Source organism: Ambystoma mexicanum, chromosome 4q (genome assembly GCF_040938575.1).
Source record: "Ambystoma mexicanum isolate Mex_15411 chromosome 4q, UKY_AmexF1_1, whole genome shotgun sequence".
Lineage (NCBI taxonomy): Eukaryota > Metazoa > Chordata > Amphibia > Caudata > Ambystomatidae > Ambystoma > Ambystoma mexicanum.
The window spans coordinates 1288944357-1288971535 of record NC_090928.1 but is presented as its reverse complement, the minus strand read 5'-3'; the positions used below and the strand labels follow the sequence as shown (position 1 = coordinate 1288971535).

The 27179-nt window shown below is 47.6% G+C and overlaps 1 long non-coding RNA gene across 2 annotated transcripts in view; it reads left to right on the top strand.

The window, feature by feature from the left end:
* Positions 1-27179, top strand: part of LOC138468379 (uncharacterized) — a 238905-nt gene that overhangs the window by 164682 nt on the left and 47044 nt on the right. The window contains exon 2 of one of the 2 annotated variants that reach the window (XR_011268250.1): positions 8880-9020. This is a non-coding gene — a long non-coding RNA (uncharacterized lncRNA). Of the gene's footprint in view, positions 1-8879; positions 9028-27179 lie in introns of both variants that reach the window. The other variant, XR_011268249.1, reaches the window with a different exon arrangement.

Below are 27179 nucleotides of genomic sequence, written 5' to 3'. Positions count from 1 at the left end.
TGATGGGAGAGTGTTGCAGTGGTAGCCCAGGCACTACACATAATGGTGAAGCAGTGTTGATGAGACATCCCAAGCACAGTGTTGGAGGTGGGGTTCCTCGCCCTGTATGAAGGTGAAATCCCAAACACTTTACAGAACGATGCAGGAGTGCTAAATGCACCCCAACACTGAGGTCCGAACATGTGGTTCTACCTAAGAACACTGTTCTACTATTTGGATCAACCACAACGTGTGGCACTGGTCACATTCAGGGTTGATAGAGCAAATGCAGTGTATCGTGGACTCCCGAAATACATCCTATCCTTTCCAGAGCGGGAGCCCAGAATACTCCAAAGAGTCCATGCCAAGCTTCTCATACAGGATCCCAACACAGCCCCCATTGGCTTCCGGTGAGTAATTCAATTAATTTCAAGGCAATGTGCATTATTCTCAAGTCTGTGCATGACAATGCTCCCTCGTTCATAGCAAATCGATTCCATTGTTATGCTCCTTCCCATGTCCTCAAACTCCTTTCTACTGGAAATGTCCATGTGCAATCAGACTCGGTCAGGCTGGAGACCCTTCTCCTCCCTCCTGGACATCTTGGAACTCAGATCCATGTCTTCTCCCCCCAAAACTCCAAACCCAGCTCAACCCGACAGGCTCCTACCTCTCTCTTGAACCTGGATACCAGTGCCAAGAGGCCCACCTTGGCTGAATGATGCGCTCTACAAGCATCACATAGCATAACCGGATTGTTGGAAAGGAATGAACAGGGTAGGAATGGTGCAGGTGGGATCCCAAGCACTGTAGGAAGGGTGTAGGAAAAATCTCAAGCCCTGTGCAGAATAGTGTTGGAAGTGCCCCAAGCATGGCAACGAACAGGATAGGAATGGTGCAGGTGGGATCCCACACACTGTATGAATGGTGTAGGCAAGATCGCAAGCACTGTGCAGAATAGTGTTGGAAAGGAATGAACACGGTAGGAATGGTGCAGGTGGGATCCCAAGCACTGTAGGAATGGTGTAGGCAAGATCGCAAGCACTGTGCAGAATAGTGTTGGAAAGGAATGAACAGGGTAGGAATGGTGCAGGTGGGATCCCAAGCACTGTAGGAATGGTGTAGGCAAGATCGCAAGCACTGTGCGGAATAGTGTTGGAAGTGCCCCAAGCATGGTACTGAACAGGATAGGAATGGTGCAGGTGGGAACCCAAGCACTGTAGGAGGGGTGTAGGCAAGATCTCAAGCACTGTGCAGAATAGTGTTGGAAGTGCCCCGAGCATGGCAACGAACAGGATAGGAATGGTGCAGGTGGGATAGCAAGCACTGTAGGCATGGTGTAGGCAAGATCTCAAGCACTGTGCAGAATAGTGTTGGAAGGGAATGAACAGGATAGGAATGGTGCAGGTGGGAACCCAAGCACTGTATGAATGTTGTAGGCAAGATCTCAAGCACTTTGTAGCAGAGTGTGGAATTGTTGGAGGTGGGATCCCAAACCCTGCCTGGATTGGTGCAGGAGTGTCGGAGGTAGGAGCCATAGCACACTGTACCGAATAGTGCAGGGGAGGTGGAGGTAAAATGGTTGTAGAACTGTTGAAGGCTCGAGCTAGGTCCCTGTACAGATTGGGGAAGGGTTGCTGGAGACGGCATCGCCCAAGTGCTGTACCGGGTAGTGTCAGAATGTTGAATGAGGCATCACAACTTCACAGAACGACATAGGAGTGTTGGAGGCAGGATTCCAAAAGTATTACTACATGAGGTTGCAGATAATACCCCACATAGTATGGGAGTGATGTGTAGGTAGGTTGAAGTGCACAGAACAGTGTTGGAGTGGTGGCGGTGACCCGGGCCTCTGTAAACAATGATGTATATTTGTTGGTGCCTACATCTCTGGCACAGTACAGAATTCTGTAGGAATGTTGGAGCCCGGATACCAAACCTGCACTGACGGTTGTAGGAATGTTTGAGGTGGGTTCCCAACAATGTACCGAAGGGTGTAGAAGTGAAGGAAATAGCTCTGTATATCCCATAGTGTGGTAGGTGTATGGGAGGCGGGATCCCAAGCACTGTACAGAAGGGTGTATAAGTGAAGGAAATGGCTCTGTAGATCCCATAGTGTGGTAGGTGTATGGGAGGCAGGATCCCAAGCACTGTACAGAAGGGTGTAGAAGTGAAGGAAATGGCTCTGTATATCCCATAGTGTGGTAGGTGTATGGGAGGCGGGATCCCAAGCACTGTACAGAAGGGTGTAGAAGTGAAGGAAATGGCTCTGTAGATCCCATAGTGTGGTAGGTGTATGGGAGGCGGGATCCCAAGCACTGTACAGAAGGGTGTAGAAGTGAAGGAAATGGCTCTGTATATCCCATAGTATGGTAGGTGTATGGGAGGCGGGAACCCAAGCACTGTACAGAAGGGTGTAGAAGTGAAGGAAATGGCTCTGTATATCCCATAGTGTGGTAGGTGTATGGGAGGCGGGAACCCAAGCACTGTACAGAAGGGTGTAGAAGTGAAGGAAATGGCTCTGTATATCCCATAGTGTGGTAGGTGTATGGGAGGCAGGATCAGGATCCCAAGCACTGTACAGAAGGGTGTAGAAGTGAAGGAAATGGCTCTGTATATCCCATAGTGTGGTAGGTGTATGGGAGGCAGGATCAGGATCCCAAGCACTGTACAGAAGGGTGTAGAAGTGAAGGAAATGGCTCTGTATATCCCATAGTGTGGTAGGTGTATGGGAGGCAGGATCAGGATCCCAAGCACTGTACAGAAGGGTGTAGAAGTGAAGGAAATGGCTCTGTAGATCCCATAGTGTGGTAGGTGTATTGGAGGCAGGATCAGGATCCCAAGCACTGTACAGAAGGGTGTAGAAGTGAAGGAAATGGCTCTGTATATCCCATAGTGTGGTAGGTGTATGGGAGGCAGGATCAGGATCCCAAGCACTGTACAGAAGGGTGTAGAAGTGAAGGAAATGGCTCTGTATATCCCATAGTGTGGTAGGTGTATGGGAGGCAGGATCAGGATCCCAAGCACTGTACAGAAGGGTGTAGAAGTGAAGGAAATGGCTCTGTAGATCCCATAGTGTGGTAGGTGTATTGGAGGCGGGATCCCAAGCACGGTACAGAAGGGTGTAGAAGTGAAGGAAATGGCTCTGTAGATCCCATAGTGTGGTAGGTGTATGGGAGGCGGGATCCCAAGCACTGTACAGAAGGGTGTAGAAGTGAAGGAAATGGCTCTGTATATCCCATAGTGTGGTAGGTGTATGGGAGGCAGGATCAGGATCCCAAGCACTGTACAGAAGGGTGTAGAAGTGAAGGAAATGGCTCTGTATATCCCGTAGTGTGGTAGGTGTATTGGAGGCTGGATCCCAAGCACTGTACAGAAGGGTGTAGAAGTGAAAGAAATGGCTCTGTATATCCCATAGTGTGGTAGGTGTATGGGAGGCAGGATCAGGATCCCAAGCACTGTACAGAAGGGTGTAGAAGTGAAAGAAATGGCTCTGTATATCCCATAGTGTGGTAGGTGTATGGGAGGCAGGATCAGGATCCCAAGCACTGTACAGAAGGGTGTAGAAGTGAAGGAAATGGCTCTGTATATCCCGTAGTGTGGTAGGTGTATTGGAGGCTGGATCCCAAGCACTGTACAGAAGGGTGTAGAAGTGAAAGAAATGGCTCTGTATATCCCATAGTGTGGTAGGTGTATGGGAGGCAGGATCAGGATCCCAAGCAGTGTACAGAAGGGTGTACAAGTGAAAGAAATGGCTCTGTATATCCCATAGTGTGGTAGGTGTATGGGAGGCAGGATCAGGATCCCAAGCACTGTACAGAAGGGTGTAGAAGTGAAGGAAATGGCTCTGTATATCCCGTAGTGTGGTAGGTGTATTGGAGGCTGGATCCCAAGCACTGTACAGAAGGGTGTAGAAGTGAAAGAAATGGCTCTGTATATCCCATAGTGTGGTAGGTGTATGGGAGGCAGGATCAGGATCCCAAGCACTGTACAGAAGGGTGTAGAAGTGAATGAAATGGCTCTGTACATCCCATAGTGTGGTAGGTGTATTGGAGGCGGGATCCCAAGCACTGTACAGAAGGGTGTAGAAGTGAATGAAATGGCTCTGTACATCCCATAGTGTGGTAGGTGTATTGGAGGCTGGATCCCAAGCACTGTACAGAAGGGTGTAGAAGTGAAGGAAATGGCTCTGTACATCCCATAGTGTGGTAGGTGTATTGGAGGCTGGATCCCAAGCACTGTACAGAAGGGTGTAAAAGTGAAGGAAATGGCTCTGTAGATCCCATAGTGTGGTAGGTGTATTGGAGGCGGGATCCCAAGCACGGTACAGAAGGGTGTAGAAGTGAAGGAAATGGTTTTGTAGATCCCATACTGTGGTAGGTGTATGGGAGGCGGGATCCCAAGCACTGTACAGAAGGGTGTAGAAGTGAAAGAAATGGCTCTGTATATCCCATAGTGTGGTAGGTGTATTGGAGGCTGGATCCCAAGCACTGTACAGAAGGGTGTAGAAGTGAAAGAAATGGCTCTGTATATCCCATAGTGTGGTAGGTGTATTGGAGGCTGGATCCCAAGCACTGTACAGAAGGGTGTAGAAGTGAAAGAAATGGCTCTGTATATCCCATAGTGTGGTAGGTGTATGGGAGGCAGGATCAGGATCCCAAGCACTGTACAGAAGGGTGTAGAAGTGAAGGAAATGGCTCTGTATATCCCGTAGTGTGGTAGGTGTATTGGAGGCTGGATCCCAAGCACTGTACAGAAGGGTGTAGAAGTGAAGGAAATGGCTCTGTACATCCCATAGTGTGGTAGGTGTATTGGAGGCTAGATCCCAAGCACTGTACAGAAGGGTGTAAAAGTGAAGGAAATGGCTCTGTAGATCCCATAGTGTGGTAGGTGTATTGGAGGCGGGATCCCAAGCACGGTACAGAAGGGTGTAGAAGTGAAGGAAATGGCTCTGTAGATCCCATACTATGGTAGGTGTATGGGAGGCGGGATCCCAAGCACTGTACAGAAGGGTGTAGAAGTGAAGGAAATGGCTCTGTAGATCCCATACTGTGGTAGGGGTATGGGAGGCGGGATCCCAAGCACTGTACAGAAGTGTGTAGAAGTGAAGGAAATGGCTCTGTATATCCCGTAGTGTGGTAGGTGTATTGGAGGCTGGATCCCAAGCACTGTACAGAAGGGTGTAAAAGTGAAGTAAATGGCTCTGTAGATCCCATAGTGTGGTAGGTGTATTGGAGGCGGGATCCCAAGCACGGTACAGAAGGGTGTAGAAGTGAAGGAAATGGCTCTGTAGATCCCATACTATGGTAGGTGTATGGGAGGCGGGATCCCAAGCACTGTACAGAAGGGTGTAGAAGTGAAGGAAATGGCTCTGTAGATCCCATACTGTGGTAGGGGTATGGGAGGCGGGATCCCAAGCACTGTACAGAAGGGTGTAGAAGTGAAGGAAATGGCTCTGTAGATCCCATAGTGTGGTAGGTGTATGGGAGGCGGGATCCCAGGCACTGTACAGAAGGGTGTAGAAGTGAAGGAAATGGCTCTGTATATCCCATAGTGTGGTAGGTGTATGGGAGGCGGGATCCCAAGCACTGTACAGAAGGGTGTAGAAGTGAAGGAAATGGCTCTGTATATCCCATAGTGTGGTAGGTGTATGGGAGGCGGGATCCCAAGCACTGTACAGAAGGGTGTAGAAGTGAAGGAAATGGCTCTGTATATCCCATAATGTGGTAGGTGTATGGGAGGCGGGAACCCAAGCACTGTACAGAAGGGTGTAGAAGTGAAGGAAAGGGCTCTGTATATCCCATAGTGTGGTAATTGTATGGGAGGCGGGATCCCAAGCACTGTACAGAAGGGTGTAGAAGTGAAGGAAAGGGCTCTGTATATCCCATAGTGTGGTAGGTGTATGGGAGGCGGGATCCCAAGCACTGTAGAGAAGGGTGTAGAAGTGAAGGAAATGGCTCTGTATATCCCATAGTGTGGTAGGTGTATGGGAGGCGGGATCCCAAGCACTGTACAGAAGGGTGTAGAAGTGAAGGAAATGGCTCTGTATATCCCATAGTGTGGTAGGTGTATGGGAGGCAGGATCCCGAGCACTGTACAGAAGGGTGTAGAAGTGAAGGAAATCCCATAATGTGGTAGGTGTATTGGAGGCTGGATCCCAAGCACTGTACAGAAGGGTGTAAAAGTGAAGGAAATGGCTCTGTAGATCCCATAGTGTGGTAGGTGTATTGGAGGCGGGAAACCAAGCACGGTACAGAAGGGTGTAGAAGTGAAGGAAATGGCTCTGTAGATCCCATACTGTGGTAGGTGTATGGGAGGCGGGATCCCAAGCACTGTACAGAAGGGTGTAGAAGTGAAAGAAATGGCTCTGTATATCCCATAGTGTGGTAGGTGTATGGGAGGCAGGATCAGGATCCCAAGCACTGTACAGAAGGGTGTAGAAGTGAAGGAAATGGCTCTGTATATCCCGTAGTGTGGTAGGTGTATTGGAGGCTGGATCCCAAGCACTGTACAGAAGGGTGTAGAAGTGAAGGAAATGGCTCTGTATATCCCATAGTGTGGTAGGTGTATTGGAGGCAGGATCCCAAGCACTGTACAGAAGGGTGTAGAAGTGAATGAAATGGCTCTGTACATCCCATAGTGTGGTAGGTGTATTGGAGGCTGGATCCCAAGCACTGTACAGAAGGGTGTAGAAGTGAAGGAAATGGCTCTGTACATCCCATAGTGTGGTAGGTGTATGGGAGGCAGGATCCCAAGCACTGTACAGAAGGGTGTAAAAGTGAAGGAAATGGCTCTGTAGATCCCATAGTGTGGTAGGTGTATTGGAGGCGGGATCCCAAGCACGGTACAGAAGGGTGTAGAAGTGAAGGAAATGGCTCTGTAGATCCCATACTGTGGTAGGTGTATGGGATGCGGGATCCCGAGCACTGTACAGAAGGGTGTAGAAGTGAAGGAAATGGCTCTGTAGATCCCATACTGTGGTAGGTGTATGGGAGGCGGGATCCCAAGCACTGTACAGAAGGGTGTAGAAGTGAAGGAAATGGCTCTGTAGATCCCATAGTGTGGTAGGTGTATGGGAGGCGGGATCCCAAGCACTGTACAGAAGGGTGTAGAAGTGAAGGAAATGGCTCTGTATATCCCATAGTGTGGTAGGTGTATGGGAGGCGGGATCCCAAGCACTGTACAGAAGGGTGTAGAAGTGAAGGAAATGGCTCTGTATATCCCATAGTGTGGTAGGTGTATGGGAGGCGGGATCCCAAGCACTGTACAGAAGGGTGTAGAAGTGAAGGAAATGGCTCTGTATATCCCATAATATGGTAGGTGTATGGGAGGCGGGAACCCAAGCACTGTACAGAAGGGTGTAGAAGTGAAGGAAAGGGCTCTGTATATCCCATAGTGTGGTAATTGTATGGGAGGCGGGATCCCAAGCACTGTACAGAAGGGTGTAGAAGTGAAGGAAAGGGCTCTGTATAGTGTGGTAGGTGTATGGGAGGCGGGATCCCAAGCACTGTACAGAAGGGTGTAGAAGTGAAGGAAATGGCTCTGTATATCCCATAGTGTGGTAGGTGTATGGGAGGCGGGATCCCAAGCACTGTACAGAAGGGTGTAGAAGTGAAGGAAATGGCTCTGTATATCCCATAGTGTGGTAGGTGTATGGGAGGCGGGATCCCAAGCACTGTACAGAAGTGTGTAGAAGTGAAGGAAATGGCTCTGTATATCCCATAATATGGTAGGTGTATGGGAGGTGGGAACCCAAGCACTGTACGGAAGGGTGTAGAAATGAAGGAAAGGGCTCTGTATATCCCATAGTGTGGTAGGTGTATGGGAGGCGGGATCCCAAGCACTGTACAGAAGGGTGTAGAAGTGAAGGAAATGGCTCTGTATATCCCATAGTGTGGTAGGTGTATGGGAGGCGGGATCCCAAGCACTGTACAGAAGGGTGTAGAAGTGAAGGAAATGGCTCTGTATATCCCATAGTGTGGTAGGTGTATGGGAGGCGGGAACCCAAGCACTGTACAGAAGGGTGTAGAAGTGAAGGAAAGGGCTCTGTATATCCCATAGTGTGGTAGGTGTATGGGAGGCGGGATCCCAAGCACTGTACAGAAGGGTGTAGAAGTGAAGGAAATGGCTCTGTATATCCCATAGTGTGGTAGGTGTATGGGAGGCGGGATCCCAAGCACTGTACAGAAGGGTGTAGAAGTGAAGGAAATGGCTCTGTAGATCCCATAGTGTGGTAGGTGTATGGGAGGCGGGATCCCAAGCACTGTACAGAAGGGTGTAGAAGTGAAGGAAATGGCTCTGTATATCCCATAGTGTGGTAGGTGTATGGGAGGCGGGATCCCAAGCACTGTACAGAAGGGTGTAGAAGTGAAGGAAATGGCTCTGTATATCCCGTAGTGTGGTAGGTGTATGGGAGGCGGGATCCCAAACACTGTACAGAAGTGTGTAGAAGTGAAGGAAATGGCTCTGTATATCCCATAGTGTGGTAGGTGTATGGGAGGCAGGATCAGGATCCCAAGCACTGTACAGAAGGGTGTAGAAGTGAAAGAAATGGCTCTGTATATCCCATAGTGTGGTAGGTGTATGGGAGGCAGGATCAGGATCCCAAGCACTGTACAGAAGGGTGTAGAAGTGAAGGAAATGGCTCTGTATATCCCATAGTGTGGTAGGTGTATGGGAGCCGCAGAGTTTAATATTGGAAGGAGCACTGTACAGAAGGGTGCAGGAATCTTGGACGTGGGCTTTATAGCACTGTACAGAACAGTGTTGGGGTTGGGAGTGCTGGAGGTGCGACATACATTTGATATAAGAAGATGATGCCATTGTGGTTCACGCTGTGATCGCATGAAATGGCCTATCTTCTCTGGTCGGTATATTAAATGTTGTTCTTTTATCTGCAGGTTGCCTAAAGGAACTCTACTGCGGAGTTGGCTAACGAAGTCAAGGCCCAGATTGCTCCTGTTCATCGCAGGGTTAAAGCGGCCGCAGGTCACTCTCATGAGGAGGAAAAGGATGAAGCGAACCAAAGTAGCAAAGGCCACGTAAGCGGTAAAAGAGGTTGTGTAACTGCAAAGGTAGCCACCAAGAGCTGTCAGAGATGGTGTACTTCTTTACAGTTTAAAAGACCTGCCTATGAGAGCGTGACACGCTCTAGTCATTTATTTATTTATTTGCATTTTTAAAGTGCTCAGACAGCCTGGGGGCATCGAGGCGCTGTTACAGGAACATGTCTTAGTTGCGTATTTATAACGCGCTTAATACCCAAAGGTTTCTAAGCGCGGACCCAGGGATCGAACCTGTGTTGCTTCGTGCCGTCTTGTTTCCAAGGCGAGCACGTTGTTGCTTGGGCTATCCTTACGCGGCTGTGCTATATGTGAGGAGTCAGGAATGAAACTCGGACACAGGTTTGCCATGTTTAGATTAAAGACTTTTATTAAAGAAAAGGGGGATTGGGGAAATGCCTCTCTGTCCCTACTCTAGAGGTGTTTCCCTATCTAAACCAAAAGGAAGGCTCTGTCCGTGTTAGGATGTCAGAAACAAAACTGTTCTGTGTCCAAAGTTAAATTCTGACCATCACACTATAAACTTAACTCAATGGTGAAAAGTGGAAGTGTCTTTAACCTAGAGTGATTTGAAACAGTGTTCATAAATAAGGAATAAATGACTTAAACAAAAGTTTATTCAAGCATAACGTTCTTGGTTCCAGAGGGTAGTTCCCTTCCCCTGGATTCTCTTTATTCCTTGAGGTTTTCAACACAACAGCTCTTTGGGCCTCTCTTGGCCAAGTGCAACACTTGCGCACAAACCATGTTTGTCTTCTTTTTTGTTTAACACAATCCTTCTTGTTTAACACAATCCTTTTCAATTGCCTGGTATACTCCATTGCCGGGACTTCAGTTTTACACAGTTTAAATTACATGGTGTACTTTCCTGCACGGACTTCTGATTTGCACAGTTGAGATTGCCTGGTGTACTCTCCTGCAAAGACGCCTGATTTATACACATGAGATTGCCTGGTGTATTCCCCTGCCAGAAATTCTAATGTCCACACACTTGTGACTGACTGGTATACTCCCCTGATGTTAATTTGGGGTTTTCGCCCGCTCCAATGGTTGCTTGTATATAGTATTGGATAATGTATCTTCCTGATGTATTATCTTCTCTCTGATTTCCTCGTATTGGCACTGTTTATAATTACACATTACAAAAGTGTTTGTTTGTGACTTAAGTTCCCTTTTCCCAAAATGTCCATTTCGAAGGGATTGTGTCCTCTGACGTATTCCTTATCTTTGATGTTATCCATTCCAACTTGCTGGCCTCGGAAATTTTTTCAGTACAAGGTGCTGCGCGTCGACATCCCTCGAGTTGGTGTCCCTCGACAGCCTCCGTATCAGTGTTGACGTCATCGTGCGTATAAATAGACTTGCGCAGCGTCCGTTGCTCAGTTCCGTTTTTCCGCGCTTCGTGGGCCACGGAAATGTGTCGCTCAGTTCTTTTCCTCAGGAAGATTCTTCTTATTCTTCGAAGATATCATATACTTTGATGGCTCCTTCATCCGAACCATCGACCCCACGGTCCGGTTTCAAAAAGTGTCATGACTATGGGAAGAAAATGTCGTTGACGGATCCTCACAGGATCTGTTTGGGGTGACTAGGATCGGAGCCTCACTGTTCGGAATGCGAGGACTGTATTTCTATGACGGCAAAAGCCTTGAAGGAGCGTAAGTGGAAGCTAGAAAGAGGTAAGACTCTTAAAGCTTCTACTCCCTCGAAAGTTTCTTCGGCAGAGTCGAGACATTCGTCTCCTCGTCGTCACAAGAAACATTCCCGTTCAAGGTCTCGAAGCGGTTCCCATCAGTCTTCAAGATCAAAACACTCTAAGAAGAGGCGTCGTAGATCTCCCTCTTCTTCTTCTTTCTCTACCTCCCCAGAAAGGGTCACCTGCCCCACGAAACACAGCTCTCCAGCTAAGTGGGAGGAATTCCATAAGAAAATGCTTAGCGTCTTCGAGAAAGTGGCCTCGACCCCCTCGGAGATGTCTAAAGGTGATACCCTGGGTGAAAAGCCCAAAAAGTCAAAACGCCGCGAGCCGTTGAACCCGGCGAGAGAAACTGCCCGTGGGCGTCATGAACCCTCGAGTAAAGGCAGTAAAACCGCGTCATTGATGTCATCGTCGAAGGTTGCCTCGACGCATATATCTGCGCCATCAACGCCTTTGTCGAAGGGCCCTTCGACGCATAAATCGGTTACATCGACGCCGTCTTCGACGCCACTGTCGACTCTAATGAAAGACAGACCTACAACTGTCACTACATCTCAGACATTAGAGGTGTTGAGGTTTTCGACCATTACATCGAGGATGCCGTCGACAATTTCGACGACACTGAGTAGGATCCCGATCCTCTCTAGTACATCGAGGTCTTTTCAAACTTTTTCAACGCCCTTTTCGGGTTTGTCGAAGCCTTTGACTTCCACGTCGACAACCTCAACGTTTTCTCAGCCAGTGATAACGAGTTTGGCTCCTTCTGCTTTAGAAATGGGTTTTAAACCATATCCTAGGTCTGACTATTTTAGAGCCTTGTCCTCTATATATGAGGAAGGGGAGGATTCCGACCATGAGAGACCCTTTGGTTTACAAAGGACTACAACACCCATGCCAGAGGAATTAATCTCTGAAGAGAACAGGTTAAAGGACCTACAGGACTCTCTACATGAGGCAAGTGGTTTAGATACTTCTCCAGAAGTAGAGTTTGCTAAACCAGACCTTGGGGAGCATGCTGAGACCCCTTATAAGGCTCCGATGACCAGAATAGTTGAATTCATCGGGTGGGCTACACCTACATCTTCTTTCCAACAGGATGACCTTACTGATATTTTAGATAAAGGTCCTCAGGAGGATCCTGTAGTTCCCTTTCATACTGCCCTGCAGAGAAAAATCTCTGCAATTGGGAAACTCCTGAAGTTATCCCGGCAGTGAATAAGAAACTTTCTGCTAAATACAGGGAATCTGCTTCAGATCCAGAATATTTAAGCAAGCATCCAACTCCATAGGATTTAGTTAATAATAAATAATAATTTGGCATTTATATAGCACTACGAACCCTCAGGTATCTGAGCGCTGCTTATTATTACCCACGGTGTGAGTTGTACAGGCAGCAACTTCATCAAATAGTAGGTCTGCATACCCTACTATTCCACAGGACAGGGATGATAAAAGATTTGATGCCATGTCAAAGAAGGTCTTCTCGGCATGTAGCATGGCGCTTAAATCTATTAACGCCACTTGCACGCTAGCAAGATTCAGCCATACACTTTGGGAGTGTACTTCATCTGCGGCTGACTACCTCCCAGAAGGAGAGGAAAGGGAAACATTCTTAAACATCATCAGGGATGGAAAGGATGCAATGTGCAAATCCCTTCAAACAGGCACTGATTCTGCTGACAGTATCAGCAGGGCCATGACGGCAAGTACCACAATCCGCAGATTTGCGTGGTTGCGGAAGTCTGGTTTTTCTCCAGATGTACAGGCTAGACTTTTGAACATGCCCTTTGACGGCACTTCTTTATTTGGTAAGAAGGCTGATGACAGCCTGGACAGATTACAAACATCCAAGGCAGCAGCGAAATCTCTTGGGGCTGCAATCCGGCAGACTCCGAATCGCCCCTCAGGAGCTTCCTTGCAGGGGTAGGTTCTTTCGCTTTTAATCCACATTCGGAAAAGGCAGAGGACAGCCAGCTCAAAGGGGCCAGAAAAGATTCACCTGTGGTGGACGGGGAAAAGATACAAAAGCCGCAGCAGCAGGTGCCACTTTACCCGCAGCATCTGCGTCAGCCGCTTCAAAACCCCTCTGAGGTCTCCCCTCACAAGATACCAGTAGAGGGCAGGTTAACTCAACATCTGGAAGAATGGGAGGCTATTACGTCAGATGCTTGGGCATTGGAGAAAGTTGCCCAAGGTTACTGCCTGCCCTTCCTACACACCCCTCAGAGTCATCCACCGGGGAACAACTGTAGCAGAGAGGAACAAGGGTTGGTATTCCCTCTACTTCCTAGTACCAAAGAAGGACGGAGGACTGAGACCCATTTTGGACTTGCGAGAATTGAACAAGTTCAAGATGGTAACGCTTTCTCAGATCCTCCAGGCCCTCCAGCATCAGGGCATCAGGGCTGGTTGGTATCTCTAGACCTTCAGGATGCTTATTTCTATGTGCCAATCCATCTCAAACACAGGAAATACTTGAGGTTCGCAATTGGCAACTCTCACTATCAATTTCGAGTTCTGCCATTTGGGCTGACCTCCGCCCGAGGGTCTTCACCAAGCTAATGTCGGTAGTGGCGGCAAGTCTAAGGAGGGAAGGGATCCATGTCTACCCCTACTTGGACGATTGGTTGATCAGAGCAGTATCTTCGGAACAAGCTCAGATTCAGCTAGATTATGTCTGCCACTTCCTTCACAAGATGGGCTTCTCCCTCAGGAAAGACAAGTTCAAGATGGTAACTCTTTCTCAGATCCTCCAGGCCCTCCAGCATCAGGGCTGGTTGGTATCTCTAGACCTTCAGGATGCTTATTTCTATGTGCCAATCCATCTCAAACACAGGAAATACTTGAGGTTCGCAATTGGCAACTCTCACTATCAATTTCGAGTTCTGCCATTTGGGCTGACCTCCGCCCCGAGGGTCTTCACCAAGCTAATGTCGGTAGTGGCGGCAAGTCTAAGGAGGGAAGGGATCCATGTCTACCCCTACTTGGACGATTGGTTGATCAGAGCAGTATCTTCGGAACAAGCTCAGATTCAGCTAGATTATGTCTGCCACTTCCTTCACAAGATGGGCTTCTCCCTCAACTTAAAGAAGTCACAGATGATACCATCACAGAGACTCCAGTTCATTGGAGCAGTCCTGGACACTTCCCTGGGGAAAGCCTCGCCACCGGAGGTGAGGGCTCAAGATATTCTGCAGATGGTCAACAGTTTCAAAATGCCCAACGTCTCCCAGCCTTTGGCTTTTTGAGGTTGCTAGGCCTCATGGCATCCTGCATCTTCCTAGTGCCAGAGGCTCGCCTGAGAATGAGATCCCTCTAGTGGGATCCAAGAACCCAGAGGTGGAAATTCTCAGGAAGAATGACAGATCTCCTTCAAGTCCCGGACAAAGTGGCTCGAGACCTTCAGTGGTAGGCCTCTCGTGAGAACATTTTGAAAGGAGAACAGTTTTGGCAACCATGGCCAGAGATAATAGTAGTCACGGATGCCTCACTCCCGGGGTGGGGAGCCCATGCCAGCAACTTGACCATCAGCGGTCGTTGGTTCCATCGGAATCCAGACTACATATCAACCTATTGGAGCGGAGAGCAATCAGACTAGCGCTGAAAGCTTTTCTGCCATCAGTACAGGGGAAAAATGTTCTGATAATGATGGACAACACAGTGGCCATGCACTACCTCAACAAAAGAGGAGGCGTAGGGTCACTGCCACTGTGCAGAGAGGCAATGCAGCTTTGGTTTTGGGCAATTCAAGAAGGAATCTTATCGGCAATTCACCTAGCCAGGGAGAAGAACTTGACGGCGGACTCTCTGAGCAGGCAGAGAACAGTCTCCCACGAGTGGGAGCTAGCTCAAGAAGTCCTTCAAGAGATCTTCGCCCTTTGGGGAACCCCTCAAGTGGATCTGTTCGCCACCAGCATCAACAGGAAGTACGTTCAGTTCTGTTCAAGGGAATTTCCCCCGAGAGGAGCTCTAGGGAACGCGTTCGTAGTAGACTGGGAATTTCCACTTCTGTACGCGTTTCCTCCAGTCCCTGTCATTCCTCAAATGATCAGGAGGTTGAGAAGATTCCGGAAAACTATTATCCTAATTGCCCCGGATTGGGCCAGGAGAACGTGGTACCCGGACCTTCTGGACATTTCCATCTGCCCTCCAATTCGTCTACCGCAAAGGGGGGATCTTCTCTCGCAGAAGGAAGGTCAGGTTCTCCATCCAGATATCAGAACCCTCAACCTTCACGCTTGGTTTCTGAAAGGTTAAGATACGAGGATTGGGATCTCCCGGATGACATCATGGAGGTGTTGCTTTCAGCTAGAAGGCCAACAACAAAGACTTTATACCGCTGCCGTTGGAACAAATTCTGCAGCTGGTGTAGAGAAAAGAATATCGAACCCTTCTCATGCAGTACACCAATGGTGTTATCTTTCTTGCTTTACTTAGCAAATTCATGTCTTCAAGTTGCTACAATCAAGGGTTACCTCGAAGCGCTGTCAATCTTTAAGCGCACTGCGGAGGAGCCTTCATATTTCAAATTACCCCTGGTAATCCAATTTCTGAAAGGATTAACTAATGTTTATCCCCCAAAGCCTTTTCAAGTTCCATTGTGGGACCCAAATCTAGTCTTACATTTTCTGATGGATACTCCTTTTGAACCACTCCATTCTTGTTCATTAAGGTTTCTGACTCTTAAAACAATATTTTTAGTGGCTTTAACATCTGCCAGAAGAGTCCGCGAATTACAAGCTCTATCTTGCAAACCTCCTCATACAACCTTTCATAAACACAAGGTTGTTTTACAAGTGAAGCCTAATTTTTTCCCAAAGGTAGTTTCTGAATTCCATAATACGCAGAAAATAACTTTACCTTCATTCTATCCTCCTCCCCACCCACGGAAAGAGGAAAAGAGGTTACTTAGGCTGGATCCAAGGCGTGCCTTGAGTTTTTATATCAGCAGACTTGTTAGGATAAGGCAAGCAGACCAATTGTTTGTAGGTTATGCAGGACTCAAATTAGGATTGCCAATCAAGAAACAAACCATTTCAAGATGGATTATTTTAACCATTCTAGAATGCTACAAATTGGCAGGGAAAGAACCCCCTCAACATCCTAGTGCTCATTCACTAAGAGGTATTGCAGCCTCTTCGGCTCTCCAAAGAGGGGTTCCGATTCGATTCATGTGTGCGGTTGCCACATGGTCGTCCGCACATACCTTTACAAGATATTACAGCCTGGATTCCTACTCTAGCCAAGAGACAAGATTTGGGAAAGCTGTTTTACATTCTGTACATTCTTAAAGGGAAATATTCCAATTTTACTCCCACCTCCTCTTTACATCACTGCTATGGGAGGCTATCAAAGATAAGGAATATGTCGGAGGACACAATCCCTTCGAAGAACAAGTTACTTCTTACCTTGTAACGTTCTTTCGATGGGATGTTCCTCTGACGTATTCTGTATCGTCCCTGCCATCCATCCCCGCAGTAAAACTTCCCTTGTAGTTGCAGCTTACTCTCCTTCAAGGTCAATAACCAATTAATGCACAGCTAATTTTAAGCTTCAAAATTGAAATGAGCAACAGACGTTGTGCAAGTCTATTTATATGCACAATGACGTTGGCGCCGATATGGAGGCTGTCGAGGGACACCAACTCGAGGGACGTCGATGCGCAGCGCCCTCTACTGAAAAAATGTCTGAGGCCAGCAAGCTGGAATGGATAACATCAAAGATAAGGAATACGTCGGAGGAACATCCCATCGAAAGAACGTTACAAGGTAAAAAGTAACTTGTTCTTCTCTTCTCTATCTCAGGTAAGCAGCTTTCAATTGTCCGCATTTGCCGTGTTCACTGTCGTGCCCCGGTGTCCTTGTGGATTTTCGGAGGGGTCACCGGTTTCTGTAGGCATTGGTATCTTATGTCGCAGTCGGCCGGTGAAGGACTCTCGTCTGCTTTTCTCTCGCGGCCCCCTTTCTGTCATTTGCTGGACCTCTGTTGCTTCCACTCGACACGCCTGCTGTTCACTCGGCTTCGGTAAACGAAATGCTGATTTCCTTCATCTGCAAAAGCCCCGGAATTCACTGGTTCCTGGCATTTCCGCAGTGTCTCTCGGTTCAGCAGTTCCTTCTTCTTCCTCCACCACGCCAGTCCTGGCTTCTTGGCTCACCGCTCCTCCTGGAGTGGTGCATCCCTCTCTCGCCAGTCACCACAGTAGCTGTGTCCCATTCTCTGTTTGGGCTGCTTACATTTCCCACAATTTCACAGGTGTGTGCCAGAAAACACTAGAGTGCTTACTGGGTTTGCATTTTCTTTTGGTCCACGTTCCTCTATCCTTCTTCGCCCCAGTGTTTTGTGATTTCTGGGAACAGAAGTCCATTGTGAAGCATTGATTTATGGAATTGGGATGAGTAGTTTTAAAAGGTTTTGATGGCAAGTCAGTTATGATTGATTAACAAGTGGAATTGAAAAAGGTGATTTCATCACATGGACAAGGTAGACCAAGGTTGGAAGATTGATCGATGTTTTTGGTAAAAAGGGGTTTCTCTGCTCTTTATAGGGAAAGGAGTGGATATATGACAATAGGCCATAAGGGTTTCAGACATGGGATGTTATCTTCAAGGGAAAATGGGGGATACACTGTCTCATCCTATGGAGCCACGGCATCTCCCTGGAGGCTGTCTCCTCCCTCATATAACTGCCCCCAGGGTCAGTATCAGGTAGCGGCTGCCGTCCCCTGGCCACATGGGACGAGGTGACCACCGTGGGATCAGTGATAACTCCACTGGATCCATCACATACACTGAGAGCAAGCCACAAGCAAACCTGCACGCACACAAGCACGTGGTGACTCCAAGAAGCCTTACCACGGAATATAAAAGGCTGGATACTCTGCGCACAAGCCAAAGGACTCCGGACACCCATCCACCAGGTCTGGAGTACAGTTACGAGTGACAGAACAGTTATGCAGTGTGAGGGGCCAGCACATACCAGGCTAAGGGGCCTTATCAGCATCACTGTAGAATACTAGGCACAGGAGGTGGGTGAAGTCATACAAGGGGAGACCCTGTACAGAAGGTAGGATACAACTCTGCCCAAGGAAACACATGGAATCTCTGCTCAGGCTTCAAAAAGTTTAGCTTATCCCCTGGCACCACAGGACAGGGGGTTTCATAAGAGTAAGGGAGCAAGCAGAGCTCCCCAGGACCGGCCCAGAGCCACAATCATTGACTTGTACTGTGACGGAAAGGGAACAGAGACTATGAAGCAGGAATCTGCGCGAGGAAGCAGGACCACATAAGAGCATGCAATGCTAGACAATCCTTGGGATCTACAGCGAGAGACTCTTAACAGCTAGAACACAAAGCACTCAGCATGTATCATTGAGTGAAGCAAACTGGGTGACATATGGCGCTTAGAGGTAGAGGGTTCATAGTGCTCCAGCAGAGGTGGATGATATGTTTACAGCCGGGTCATGATGCCGGCAACCAACAGCAACATGGAGAAGCGATAGCCTTGCAATGTCCCCTGTCCCATCACTGGCTGATCACAAATGAAACAAAAGCCAATGACAGGGAAAGGGTGTATGCAAAAAGCAGCCATGTTAGAACAGGCAATAGTTGTAACAACGTCACATACTTTGGCCATCATGGAACGGTATCAGTCCGAAATGACAGATAGCGTTTCACTGCAGCATCATGCCCTCTTTCTATCACTGAAAAGACACCTAGCATTCCCCATTCACACTCAGGGCCACAAACCCCTTCTGTGGTTGCTCCTAGAAATACAGCTCTGATACCCCCACACTACCATGCTGGTGCCCCGGAGCGCACAGATGCACCTCGCAATCTCCACATTGGACCCATCACCATCCAAACACCAAGCCCTTCCCATAGCCGCTTGTGTCTAGGAATTCACAGTTGCCTAGCTGATTGCCAAGCCTTGGTGTAGAGCGTAAACTCGTGAGAGATCTCCCAACCTCTTGCAAGAGTTCACTGACCTCTCACGAGAGGACAGAACAAGAAGAAAAGCATGGGGCATGCAAGAGACATTCAAGGCGCGGACTGCTTAAGGACAGGGCCGCAGCCCCAGCGCTCTGACCAGTAAGTCTGGCCCCATCCCTATGCCAGCCTCCTTCAACCTCTATTATTCAGCTGTATTACTCGGTTGGTAATAAAGGCAGTGTCACACCAGAAAAGTGTCTGAGTAATCTTTGAGAGGCCACAACATAAATTGGCGACCAGGACAGAAGTGAAGACCCACAGCAGATATCCTGCAAGGCGTCACACCAACACCAGCATTTCTCCATTCCCCAGGTAGGCCAAACAAACCATGGCCGCAGTGGGAACCCATGTTTGTGACGTACGTGGAGGCATTGAGTGGTGCCAACTTCGCAGCAGCCAGGAAGAGGGCCATTATACTGAACGTATTGGGGGTGGAAGGCTAGAGAATCTTTGCAGGATTGAATACCAAGGCGGAAGGAGGTGATGACGACAACGTCTATAAAGAGGCGGTGAGGCGAATCCTAAAGAGGTTTTCACAGAGCGAGAATGTCATGCTACACAGAATTAGGTTTTACAGTAAGAAGCAAGAGCCGGCTGAGCCAGTGTATGATTATGTTACAAAGCTGAGGAAACTGGCTGCACTGTGTGCCATTGGGGATGCGTCGGAGGAAAGAATACGCAGCATGTTCATCTTGCACACCAACAGCTGCAACCTACAGGATAAGTTCATCTTGGAAAATACACTAAAACTGGATAAGGCAATACAATTAGCAAGAGCGGTGGAGGAACCTCCAGCAGTTGAAAAGAATTTGGGGAGGAGCTGCCCCGAGCCGGAAGTACAAACACTACAATTCAAAGGGAGAAGAGAGCGATGGCAGCCAGACACCAAAGACATCAGATCAGGGAGAAGAGAACCGCCCAAATGCTACAGATGTGCTAGCACCAGTCACCATGCCAATGACAAGGAGTGTTCGACCAGGAACAAGGAGTGCTCAAAGTGCCACAGATTTGGACACATGGTAGGGAAAGACCGAGTGGAAGTGCGCATGACTAAGCACAGACCAACTGTCTTTGGTGGAGCAACAGTAAACTTGCTAGGCTACATAAGAAGTGCCATTGAATTTAAAGGGAGGGCAACAAAGAGCAAAGTATACCTTTCCGAAAGAGGACGAGCCGTGCTGGGTTGGGACAATTAAGCAAATTTGCAGATGCGACTAGATGCCAGCGCGCATGGACCACCGCAGAAGGCCCACCAGTATCCAGAGAAGATTTTTGCGAGCAGTTCTCTGACGAGCCAGGAAAAAACAGGAACTTTGTGCATAAAATAAAGCTGAAGCATGGAGCCGTCCCAGTCAGACATAAAGTGAGGCCAGTCCCTGCCCCGGCAAGAGAAGCACTACAGGAACAGCTAACCAAGATGCTCAAAGACGAGACAATAGAAATTGTAGAGCTGTCCGAGTGGTTGAGCCCGGTGGTCCTGATCAAGAAACACTCAAACGACCTGCGCATATGCATAGATCTCTGCAGCCTGAACGTCAAGGTGGTAACAAACAGCTACCCACTCCCCAGCATCAATTAATTACTCCTCCTAATGAAAGAGGCCAAAGTTTTCTCAAAACTTGACATGAGGGATGCATACCATCAAATTGGCATACACAAAGAGTCGAGGTGCCTGGCGGCATTCATAACCCCATTCGGCACATGCCAGTTCACCCGCATGCTGTTTGGAAGGTGTCATCGTCCGCCTCGGGGTGTGTACCTCGGGGTCTGAGTACAAGTGGGGGGCAGAGCAGCACAAGGCATTTAAAACGGTGAATGATTGCATCACACATGCCCCCTGCCTACAGTCTTTCAACCCACAATGGAAGACCATCATAACCACAGATGCCAGTTCCTATGGCCTAGGAGCGACATTGACTCAAAGGTAGGACGATGTGGAGCAGGTAGTAGCGTTTTCCTTCAAGGCACTGTCACGAGCAGAGATGAACTACTCGACAATTGAAAAAGAAATGCTGGTTTGTGCATGGGTTGCCGATTACTTCAGGACATACGTCTGGGGCACCAATTCCAACTGGTGATGGACCAAAAGCCATCGGTACACATGCTTAGCCCAGATGGACGAGAACGGCCATCCCTCGCCTTGCCCGCAGAAGCAGCAAAACTACAAGAATATGCATACAAAGTGGTACATATCCCCGGATGGTGAAATGCACAAGCGGACTGAATGTCCAGACTGACTACCAGAGCGGAACAGCTTAAACGAGAACTTCCTGAAGGATGAGTGTGCCATAGCTTCATTGGGAGATCTCCGGAGCAAAGAATATCTGGAGATAAGCGAGAAACACTTGCGAGAGGAAGCAGCCAATGATGCCACCACTGCAAAACTCACACGATGGGTGTGAAATGGCTGGCCGGATGAAAGAGTGATCGCAGAAGGCCTGTGACCGTACTGGAAAGTATCAGATGAGATATTTGAGGATCAAGGCATGCTGATATGAGGCGACCAAGCCATCCCGCCTGTTGCGTTGAATAGAAATATCATGTGCAGGTCCCACGCAGGGCACTTGAGGGGAGCAACAGGACAAGGAGAAGAGTGAGAGAGTCGTACTGGTGGCCGGGAATGGACTCCGACATAAGAATGATGACTGAAAGATGCCATGAGTGTCTCAACAGCGTCAAGAGGTTGAAAGTGAGGCAAGCACCTATCCATCCAACAGAGATCCAAGAAAGAGTGTAGCAGAAGCTAGGACTTGACTTCATAGGCCCACTGGAACCAATGGCATTGTGCTAATAGACTACCTGTCAAAGTGGGTGGAAGTGGAGTTTGGCCCAGACATTACGCATTCCACAGTAATAGAAGTGTTGAAGAACATCCTCCAGAGAGAAGGTCTGCCCAAACCAATTGGTCACCGACAATGGTGTCCAACTAGTCTCTCACGAGATGGACCCACTCCTGAGGGAAAACAATATCCATCAAGTAAAAGCGGCACTGTATCACCCCCAAGCAAATGGCTTGGTGGAACGGCCTAAAGGTTCATCAAGGGAATGATGCAACTAGCCACAGCGTCAGGGATGGATCCCTTTTCTACAGTCACGGAAGCAGTAGCAGCCCCAATGGGATGTTAAGAGGATGCAGGGCAGCGTCCACATTGGTCCCTCCCTGGATACCACAATTAAGGGAAGACGATGAAGTCAACATGGAAGTATTGGTATGGAGAATGTAGAAGAGCAAGGCTCTCATGAAGGAGTGGAATGACAACAGAAGGGCGCCCCAGGGCAGCGGAATTCGAGAAGAAGACTGGGTAAAGATAAAGATGACACAGAGAGACCCAGTTACAGGGTCCAAATTCAGCAGACCCATCCAGGTGTGCAAAAGGGGGACTAATCACGTGCACACCCAGGGCGAAAGAAGGTGGAACCTGGAACGAGTGGCGTTGTTTGAGAGAAGTTCCAAGGAAACACCAGGCCCCACTGCTCGAGACCAGGTGCACGAGAGTAAGGAGAAGGGAGAAGAAAGAAGGACTGACACAGGACCACAAACGCCGGGCAAGGAAATGACAGGGAGTCGGGAGGAACAGAAAGAATGTAGCCAGACAACCCAGGATGCGCGAACGGCCCGTGGGGAAGAAGCAGGAAGCAGAAGTCATGCAAGAAAGAAAAGAGAGCTGAGAAGGTCGACCACAGTGGGAGAAAAAGAAACTAACACGATATGCAGACTATGTCATGGAGTAACACCACACGCTCTCGTCTTCTAACAAAAGGAGTTATGTGGAGCGTAATCTCGCAAGAGATCACCCGACATCTCGCGAGAAGACAGAACGAGAAAAAAAGCGTGGGGCACGCAAGAGACATTCAGGGCACCGGCTGCTTAAGGACTGGACCGCAGCCCCAGTGCTCTGACCAGCAAGTCTGGCCCCATCCTTATGCCAGCCTTCACCCCCTATTATAAACCTCATAGATACTCATTAAATAAGCCATGAACTAGAAACATCACATTGAAGCAACTGTGTGTCAGCTGTATTACTCGGATGGCAATAAAGGCAGTGTCACACCAGAAAGGTGTCAGAATGATCTTTGAGAGGCCACAACACTTGGCGCCATTCTGCGACCATCTTCCTCATCACAATGCTTACCTTTGAGAGGCTCTGCCTCATTCCAGGAACGTTTTTCCAACCTTTTCTATTCCTGCTGGTTACATCCCTCATCTGGAAGTATAACCTCCATTCCCATGATGCTCCAGTCTTTCTTCGTTCCTCCCGGAAGGAAGGAGACAAGCTTCCTCTCCGTGCAAGGCATGGAGGAGCACCAGTTGTTGACCCTTGTCCGCTAGGTTACCCTGCACAGTGCATTTTCTAGTCAACTTTGTGCCCAGGGTGAAACTCTAGAATGCGCCACCCCCCTTACTGGCAGACGTCACTACCAAACTACACATCTCTGTCGCAGAACAAATCCCCTCCTCAATATGAATAAATCACTGCTATACCAATTAAACTGGTTTCATTACATTGTAATTTAAGTGCTTTACAGAAGAAATCTAATGTGAAAACGCAGCTGTTGCTGCCCAAGTAAACGGTTCTTCTGTCACCTGCTCTTAGGGAAGGCCTTGCCTGAATGCAGTTTCATTTTCCTTTTGAAAGCTTTATGCGGATAGACCTTTAGCAAAACATGACCATAAACAATTCAATTTATACATTATAATTGTAACACGCACATACTATAAAGATTATGCAACGAAAAGCAGAAGAACAGTCAGGTTGGACAAAGGGACCAGTCTCGAACAACAACCTCCTGGCAATAGGGACTCCTCAGCGAGGAGAGCAAGCAGTTTCAAACTGTCAGTACTGGCATACTGCGGTGTGACCAGCCTAGCGGGGTCTGAGGGCCCACGGACCACTGGCCCTATGTTTCAGGAATTCTGTTTGTACCATCTATCTTGTATTTCGCAAGGGGCCATACTAGACTAACCATATGCATTATTTTCTAATAGAAGGTTATCATTCCAAGGTGGACAGTCTGGTACATGCTTATTGTGCTCTTTCAAAATACCTCTGTGAGAGTGGGAAATAGGATAAATAGCACCAATGAGTGTTCTTGTCTGCTTTGCATTAAATTACAGAGCATTTCCAGAATATAACAGTGATCAGAGATCTCTTTATTTGATAAAAAAAAGTCTTAAATAAAAAGGTTTTATGTGTGAATCTCTAAATACATAATGGAAACATGGCTTGGTGCTCACATCATTGTTCTCAACACTCACCCTAACATTGACATTTTGTAACCATGAACCATACATACTCATTCGGACAGCTTACGTTTTTGGATGCAAGTATAAAAGGGCTGCAATATCAGCCACTCACATGGGGCTGTTTCTGGGGAATTTTAGATGAGGAGGGGCTGAGTCTCATTGTGAGCATGCACACTCCCCAATACAGAAACATCTTTAGGGAATCATATCTATAGACATGAAAGGACACCCTACAAGAGACACCCAATAAACAGTACACAGGAAGTATACACAGAAAATATCGTACCTCTTACAAATTTTAGCCTGACCAGTAATAATCTGATTAAGTGTTTTTAGCAAAGCTAGCTTCTAATGCATGGTAATGGATCCCCAGTTCCTCAACCACTACCTCCTCGCCATTATGCAGGCCTCAGGGGGTATTTCTGCAAAAAAAAGAGCGAAGAGCGGGCCCATGCTTTATCTAACAGAGCTGGCATTAGCATCTCTCATTAGTGCTGGTCTGCAGCTAGTGAGAATCATGGGGTGGCAGTGTAGAAAGGACATTTGGCCTAGTGCATTTACAACTGGAGGCAACTTATTTAATTGCTTTATGGTTTTAAGTGTGGACACATTATAGCATGCTAGCCTTCCAGTGTGCTTGTGTATGACATGAGGCACATGAGACAAAAACAGGCCTAGGTACTGTCACATAGAGGAGCACCACATAGATGCCATTACCAAACGGGGTGGTGAATTGTGCAGCGCAGACATCATTGCTGCACACAAATCCCTGCATTGATTTGCCATGGACTACTGTCTGCATGGTGACCCATGCTTTCCTAATCGTGTGCCAAGTCACATTGAGGAGTCATCTGGTATGTGCGCTAGGCAGTGGCTTGTTAAGAAAATGAAAAGACCTTTAAGGCTGAGCGGATGCATTTAGTCCATATCCCAAAGCCGCCACTAGAATGCTGAAGCAAGGAAATGACAGGGATGCGCCATATGTAACTAAAAAGGTATATACAAAAAAAGTTTTGGTGTGTCAAATAAAAAGACATGAAAACAAAGAACATAGTTTAAAACCTTTTCTGTGTGGCACATTCATTCTCTTGGAAGAATGCATGGGTTTGGTCAGCTAACAGATGCGTTGTGCTGGCCTTCAGAAAAAAAAATCCCCATGTTCATTGCTTAACACTAAAATGTTAAGCACATATTCTGTAAGAACAATGGCTTGTTGAATGAGCCATCATCAACAAATTGCCCCCACTTTAAAGGCTGTCAACAAAGGGCGAGGGTGCAGGGTGTGTGTCTCCGGAGCAGTACAGAATATGCATTCCACGGAGGAGGACAAGGGCTCTATGGCCAGGAAAGAGGTGACGTTTCTCTTCAAGGAATTCCTAGTGTGTAAACAGAAGAAGGGAAGGAAGGAAAATATTTTTATGCCAAGGTTCGTGTCAAAATCGTACCCACTCAAGGGACAATAGACCAACCTACCAGTGCAGTGAAAGTGGAGGATATCTTAGCCAGTCTAGTAGGACGTTCCTTATTGTCAGCAGAAGAAGCAGCCATCAATGAGTCAGTAAACGGAATGGCTGTCTTGGCCCCGAAGAAGTCCTATGTAGGATCTCACCTGGCCCTTAGATGCAACACCGATCAGGCCTATGCTGCTGACACGGTGTTGGCTGGCTTTAGGAAACTCCAACAGTCCCAGAGGGAGGCGCACTCTGTGGACAGATTCTGATGGACATGCAAAAACAGGTGGAATTTATGTATGACCTGTTCTACGATGAGGTCCGAGGAACTGCGATGGCCATGGGAGCTACCATCTAAGGGAGGTGCCACATGAGCAATAGGGAATTCTGCACCCCTAAATCTCCCTTTCGAAGACTGTCAACTGTTTGGTGATGCTTTGGACAACAAGCTCCATAAGGGTTTCAAAGCAAACAAGCATGCAGATAAGTTGAAGAAAAAAATCCTCCTCCTCTAGTTCCCTGCAATGAAGACAATATTTTTTTTTATTTTTTTATTAATTGTATATAGTACATAACATGCACTAATACATAACACCTTAAAAAAGAGAAAAACATTTCCATAATAAAGAACAGGGAAAAACAAGAATTCACATCAGTAGGAGAAACATAGAGAAGGAAACTAAAAAAGAAAAGGGGACAAAGAAACTTGGTAAAATGTGTGTCCACTCAACAAAAACCCAACATCTGCAGTACACAAAGACCACCCCCACCTAAGTTAACAGCATTTAAAAAGTGTAAAAGTGAGAGAATTCCATTATTTGAGTGACCAGACGGCAAATAAAACATTAAATCTTATAATCTATCAAATCCGTATTATAAATGAGATGTCTAAAATTCAACTATGGTTTACAATGCAGCATTGGACAAATTACCACAAGATGCCTTAGTGTTTCTCCATTATTAATCTCATTACAAAACCTACACTTTCTAAGTTCCTTTGGCAACATCCTCCTTCGAACTTAAACTTCCTTTGTTAAAAGAATATTTAAGCGGAACCTTGAACACAGATCTGGCCCTCTACTATTTGGAAATAAACTTAAATATGTAGGGAGGGTGCCAACTTTTTTTATGTTCGAGACCAAGTTGTTTCAAAGAGGCATAACTGTGAAGCTTCTCTATTGTATTGCTCCAGTCCCCAACATACAGGGCTTTTTTAATTAACATTATTTTCGAGGGAATATCTTCAAATATATAGCCCAGTTTCTCTACTATTCCTTTGCAGTTTCACAAAGTGGATCAGGCTATGATTATTACCCTTTTCTATCAGATAACCCAAATCCTCATATAGAGAATGTTTCATTGGATCTAAACATTTCCATATTAGAGACAAATATTTCCACTCGAGAATTAAGCCCAACTCATGTCTGATGCAATGGGCTTCATTATAACCCTGCCAGTCGCGGTAACAACAGTGCTGGTGAGCTACCGGCACCGTTGTTACTGGACCGGCAGAGAACAGTTGCGGGCGGGATGGCCTCCCGCCCGGCAGGTCTGCCCTGGCCAGCAGAACGGCACCCGTCCGCAGACTTTGACGGATGCACCGGCACTGTTGCACACATTGCCGGTGCATCCGTCCTCCCCATTCCCATTGAGTCCTATGGGAATCAATGGGAATGTGGAGTTTCTTTTTTCAGCCCCAGGAAAAAAAACTGGACTCCGGCGGCAGCCTGCTGTTTTTACCAGCACGGCTGC